At 32.8% G+C, this 6,679-nt stretch overlaps 1 protein-coding gene across 1 annotated transcript in view; it reads left to right on the top strand.

Moving 5' to 3' along the window:
• Nucleotides 1–6,679, top strand: part of LOC128176570 (ubiquitin-40S ribosomal protein S27a) — a 90,564-nt gene that overhangs the window by 23,967 nt on the left and 59,918 nt on the right. The gene's annotated exons all lie outside the window — the stretch shown is intronic.

Genomic DNA, 6,679 nt, shown 5'->3' with positions numbered 1-6,679 from the left:
ACATGTGTTGCTAGCAAATTTCATATAATACTGTTGCTAGAGGAATACCCAGTACTATTCAAAGGGCAGGCTAGCATCAAGGATCCCATATTTAAACCTTCATCTTTAGTCAGAAGGGGATCATTGGTCAGAGTGTGGGCCATAATTTTACGAGCTCACTTTTGACCAAAATCTCACTTTTGCAAAAGGCATACATGTGTAGTGGGAATGTGATACCAAGATTAAAATTACGTCGTCTAAGTTCCATGGCTCTGTGTTCAGAACAGTTGATCTTCAAATTAAATTGGGTTTACACAACCAAAAAACATATATCTAGCCAAGTCAAAGTTGCAAATGCGAAAAGGTTACTTGAGTATTATTTAAGTCGTTGGTTTACATCCAGGATTCTATAATTTTACCTTCTTCTTTTATCAAGTAGGAGTCCTGAATCAGACCAGATAATCATCAAAATAATTGAGTTTAAACGACCATAAACATGTTAACTAACCTGGATAAATTAGTAAATTTCATATTTGTAAAACAGTGCTGAGTACAATATAAGGAGTTTGTTACATCCATGAACTGATCCCACATTTTAATCTTCATCTATCGTCAGGTTGGGTTTCTGGAACAGACCATTCGACCTTTAAAAGGGATTTGGTTTCTACGACCATTAACATACAATCATATATAGTTAACCCGGTTTTAGAATCATTTTAACAAGACCTTGGACTTTCGGTTGGACGTAGCTATATCTATTTCTTGCGTCAAAACAAGTTAAAATTGACACGGTTTCAAGCGAAATATGCACCAATTGCGCAGTCTTAGCTCAAAAGCCAGACAAATCTTGTTGATTTCAAAGAGCCATCGCTGAGTGGCCAGCAATGAAATAGACAGGCCTACGTCACATTGCTGTTTGACAAAACTACCCAAAGTCCAAGCTCTTGTTAAAATGGTTCTAGTAGCAAATTTATTATAAAATGATTATATTGGAGTGCTATTTAAGGAGCTGGTTAAAATTAATGATTCCATATTTGGATCTTTACATGTATGTCTTGTTAGTCTTGGATAAGACCGTTCGATCTTAATGTCAAGATCTAGTAAATGACAGATGCCTACAGGTTTATGAAATTCAAGTTACACATTCTTTTAAATGATGCTTTATAACAATAGCTTTGTTTGTTAGGGTGAATGGGAGCTTAAATTTTTAGTAATAACAAAAAAAATGGTTTGGAACAGTCATCTTCTATGAAATATGTTCGAAATAAGTAACAAATCTCGGATTTTTGTCAATTTTTTTTTACTAACGAAGCATGTGTATGGAATGCATACAGTCTCTCCAAAAACGACATTAATCAAGTTTTCACCTTCTCTTTAAAATGATGTAAAAGACATCTTTGCCTATTCTTTTTTATATCGAATCAAATAAATTTTTGATCATATGAATATTCAATACGATAATTTGAACCAACCACAAAATACGATTTGCTTTTCGAATAGTGAATATGTTTCTAACCCCTGATTGCTGTTGAATAAATGTACACATGCGAAATACATTAATTTTGCGGCGTACAAAAATTTGCGCTAGTCTTGGACTGATTCACATGTACAAGTAACATATATCATACTAGCTGTGATAATGTTTGACACGAATTCAATATTGAGACCTTTTATTACTCTACTTGTCTTTGACTTTCACGGCGAAAAAGGTTACGTGCAGATCAAAAATCGTCGATTTTACCTATAAAACAAGAATCTTACTTTTTTCGGTATGAAATGTAACCACAAAAATTGGACATTGGTTTCTTACGTTCAAAACTAGTGCACTTTTTGGGGCGTCTTAAAATATACATTTTTTTATTGTGAGGAACTGCAGGTAGCTCTACAGCCTAACAGCCCGATTTTCCCCGTATATAGTTGCAGATCTTTATACAAAAGATTACGTTATTTAATCTACACGCACTTTTTTTTAAAGAGGGGGGGGGGGGGGGGGTGCGTTTAGCCACCATTCCTCGTCAAGTCTGTGGTGAAATATTGCATACATAAACGAATAAAGAATATTTAACGAAACGTGTCAACTTTTCAAAAGTTGGTGTAACTTGATCAATAAATCATAACATCTGAGACTGATTAAAACCATCCACTCGTTACGAGTGTAGGGAGAAGTGGATGGTTTTAATCAGACTGATAACATCTGAGAATGAATATAAGGTATTTTAAATTGGACCTTGTGTCTTAACCGTGATAAGTTTTGTCATTCATATATTTAGCACAAACATTTTCTCTTTCATGTTCCTTGGTAACTTTTGAATGTTTCTCTTAATAATTATGTACGAACTTATTCAACTTTAAAGACATTTTGTACAAAACCGAAAAGGACAAACTGTTTTTAACTTTGAAAATTCACAAAATATTGATTCCAGTGTGTAACACAAAATTATTTTTTCATGTTTTCTTTTCAAATAAATAACATGCTATTTGTGTCTCTGATATAACTAACATTTCCCTTCGGTAGCTCACACAGACAAACAATATGTCACTCCGGACAGTTTTACATAATAATTTCCTTGGCATACTGTTGGTACATGCTGAAGACATTGCTGTGGTGACTAACGCGCTGTCAGGCATTGCAATCGATGTTCCCCTGGCCATGCTTTCAGTTTCAGTTTCCTTTAGGACATAAATCTGGCAAGGAATTCCAGGGTCTTTCCCCCAAGTCCTTTGTAGATTTTATTGTTTGAAAAGCAGTGTATACGATTTACGTGAACACGTAATACTTCATTGCAATGCACTTATTATACCAACTGGGAAGTAGCTATAACAATACTTGATAATACATGATGACAAAGATTATTAGGTCCATTAGGTAACCACGATAAATATTTTGGCGATATTCCTAGACAGCCAGGATATTGAAATGATCCATATTGATTACCAGAGCAACAATACCTAGCAGTTGTTTTCATGTAAAAAAAAAATGTAAAATTACATCTCAAAATGTAGATTTTTATCAGTCTGTCTCACAACTTTTCGTATTTTACAGAAGAAAAAAAAATATCATTCTTATATTCATAAAAAAGAAAATATAATCAAGTATATAACAGTTATTCTATTACAGTATAAACATGCAATGATCATCTGGTCAGCGTGCGAGCCGTGGGCCTCCTATTCTTTCCTCATCATGGTACAATGTTATCGGGACTTTGTGCATTCACCACCAAGCCAAACATTTTCAAGAAAATTCCCCTCAATCATGAATAGGGAAAAGACCATAAATAGAACTGAAGTAATTGCATTGGGGGGCCAATAAAACATTACTTTCCATAAAAAGACAACACAAACTACATGTATTTATTTTGAACATTCTACTGGGTGTGGACCAGATACTTCCAGGAAATTTTACTTAACTTAGGCTGTATCTGAAAATCAATACAACGTTTAGATAGTGTTTATATGCACCTATTAGACCTTTAATACAACATTAAGCTGATAATTGCTCATTCCAGAAAAATTTATAAAATTCAGCTGTAAAACCATCACTTCCTGGAGACTTGTTATTTTTCTTACCCTTTAAAACATTTAAAATCTCTCTCTCACTAATATCTCTATCTAGAAAGTCAGCTGTTATATTGTCTAATTTTGGTATGTCTAAAGGCTGGACAACAGACTGTATATCTATATCTACAAGCTCTGAGTCTGAATTTTTAAACAACTTCTCATAGAAGGACTTAACCTCTTCCATAATTTCTTATTGTTTATATAAAATCTTTTCTTCTGAAACAAACACTTTTTTAATAATTTTATTGAGAAAATTCCGGGATAAATGACAAAAATATTTTGTAGGTTTTTCTCCCTCGTCAATCCACTTCGCCCGAGAACGTATGAAATGTCATCGTAATTTTTCTTTTCTTAAAGTTTCTAGAGTTGCTTGTTTTAAAAATATACATTATAAGCGCTATTAATCATATCTTTGTGCATGGTCAGTTGCCAGTGTCCCAGAGACTAGGAATCATATCATGTCTGCCAAAAGGGGATAAACCCAGGCAATTTTTAAAAAACTGGAGACCTATTACTTTACTTAATGTTTTATACAAGCTAATATCTAGATGCATCAGTTATAGAATAAAATCCACCTTAGACCTACTTATTTCAAATACACAAACAGGTTTCATACAGGGCAGATATATTGGAGAAAACACTAGATTTATATATGATCTAATGTCTTACACAGAAATTAATAATTTGCCTGGTTTACTTATGCTTATTGATTTTGAAAAAGCTTTTGACTCGGTATCATGGTCTTTTCTATATAAGGTGCTGCATTTTTTTGGATTTGGAAACAATATTGTAAAATGGGTAAAAATTTTAAATACAAATTTTAAAGCTTCAATCCTTCAAAGCGGCTTTCTATCGCAGCAGTTTGAAATACAGAGAGGTTGTCGTCAGGGTGATCCCGTAGCCCCATATCTTTTTATTCTCTGTGCAGAAATCTTAGCCATACTTATAAAACAAAATAAGGATATAAGAGGTATTTTTGTCTATGATAGGGAACACAAAATTTCCCAATACCCTGATGATACGTCACTTATCCTTGATGGTTCAGCTTCATCCTTGTTTAACGCTCTTGAAACTTTAGAATTATTCTCAAAAATTTCTGGTCTGCAAGTTAATAGCTCAAAAACTAAAATTGTATGGTTTGGATAAAAAAAATTCTCTTCTGAAGTTTTCCATCACTCTAGATGGAAACTAGATTGGGGGGGGGGGGGGGGGGGGGGGGGGGGGGCACTGAATTTGTACTATTAGGTATTCATTTTTCAGTGGACTTAGAAAAAATTCCAGATTTAAATTATGACATTCAAATTCCCAAAATTACTGCTTTGATTCAACAATGGGAAAGAAGAATTCTTACTCCCATTGGAAGAATTACAGTACTTAAGAGTCTTATTGTACCTAAATTAAACCATTTACTCATTTCCCTACCGAATCCTAAGAAAGATACAATTACATTTTTGAATAATGAGTTTTTTAGATTTGTTTGGAAATCCAAGTGTGACAACGTCAAACGTTCAATTGTGACCCAAAACTTTTGCACTGGAGGTTTGAAAATGTTAAATTTTTAAAATTTTATAATTTCGCTTAAATGTTCTTGGATCAAAAGAGTGGTGCAAGGGGGACAATCATGGATGAGCATTTTTAAAGCTATCTTTGGTGACATAAGGGTTTGTTTTTTAGAGTTTGGTGATAATTTTATTAAAAAACTTATAGAACAATGCAATAATATATTTTGGAGAGATGTCTTTGATGCTTGGCTTAATGTTATGAACGTACACTCTAACCAAATTTCTGATTCTAACAATAATATAATATTTTCTCCAATATGGCATAACTCAAACATCAAAGTAGAGAAGAAGTCTATGTTTTATAAAGAATGGTACAAAAAAGGTGTAAAAATTGTTAAAGACTTTTTACATGATGATGGGTCATTTTTATCAAAATCTGAATTTGAAAAAAGATTTCATTTGAACAAAGTATGTTTCATGCAATATAACAGCATAATTAGTGCTGTTCGAAAGTTTGTTAAAGACTCAAATTTTTCAAAGGAGAACTATGTCAATATTGTTGGTCCTTTTCTACCCTTTTACTGTGTTGAATTACTTTTGTACAAGAAATGCACTAAACCTATTTATAATTTAATCAATACAAATGTCCAATGTATTATTCCAAACTCAATCATTCGATGGAATTCAAAAATTGTCATGAGAGGCTACTCCGAACTAATTTTACGGGATATTTCAAAGTATGTTTCAAAGTTACAACAGATACTACTGTACAGTGGCTACAATATAGAACTCTACATAGAATTCTTCCTGTAAAATCGTATCTAAAAAAGATAAAAATAGTTGATAATGATATATGTTCTTTTTGTAATAATGAAGTTGAAACTATTGAACATGTCTTCACATCCTGTTCCTTTGCTTTAGATTTATGGAGTAGTTTAAGTATGCATATATATCATGCTGTTTCAAAAAGAATTGGCTTTAATGAGTATAACATATTATTTGGAGAGACTCCTCCTTCTAATTCTAACTTAGTCATCAACTTTTTGATCCTGTATACCAAACAATATATTTTTCAATGTCTGTAAAACAAAAAAGTTCCAATATTTGCTGGTCTACTACATGCGCGGATCTAGAGGGGGGGTCGGGGGGGTCCCGACCCCCCCTGGAAAATGAAAATTTATTAAATTTACATAGTAAAATTATCGCGAAAATATGCCTCGGACCCCCCCTGGCAAACGCAATTATCCTTCGGACCCCCCCTGGAAAAAATTTCTGGATCCGCGCATGTACTATGTCACTTAAACTTTATATATGAAATTGAAAAATGTGTTGCTATAAGAAACTCTTCTTATGATAAACATAATGATAGATGGTTTGAATGGAAAAATCTTTTTCTTAATATTTAACTTCAAGAGCTTTATTCATTTCAGTTTATGCAAAATTGTATCAACTTGAATAGTTTTCAAAAATTATGAGATCATGACTTGTATGTATGTGTGTATGAATGTTTTATATGTACAGTGTATTATAAAATGAAAAACTGCAAATAAAAAAAAAAAAAAAAAAAAAAAAAAAGCTGATAATTGCTACTAACAGCAGCACACACACATTAGGAAGAGGAAGGTCCAAGTTTCTGAACT

Source organism: Crassostrea angulata, chromosome 3, assembly GCF_025612915.1.
Source record: "Crassostrea angulata isolate pt1a10 chromosome 3, ASM2561291v2, whole genome shotgun sequence".
NCBI classification, from domain to species: Eukaryota; Metazoa; Mollusca; class Bivalvia; order Ostreida; family Ostreidae; genus Magallana; species Magallana angulata.
The sequence above is the reverse complement of the archived record's forward strand: the minus strand, read 5'-3'. Positions and strand labels throughout refer to the sequence as shown.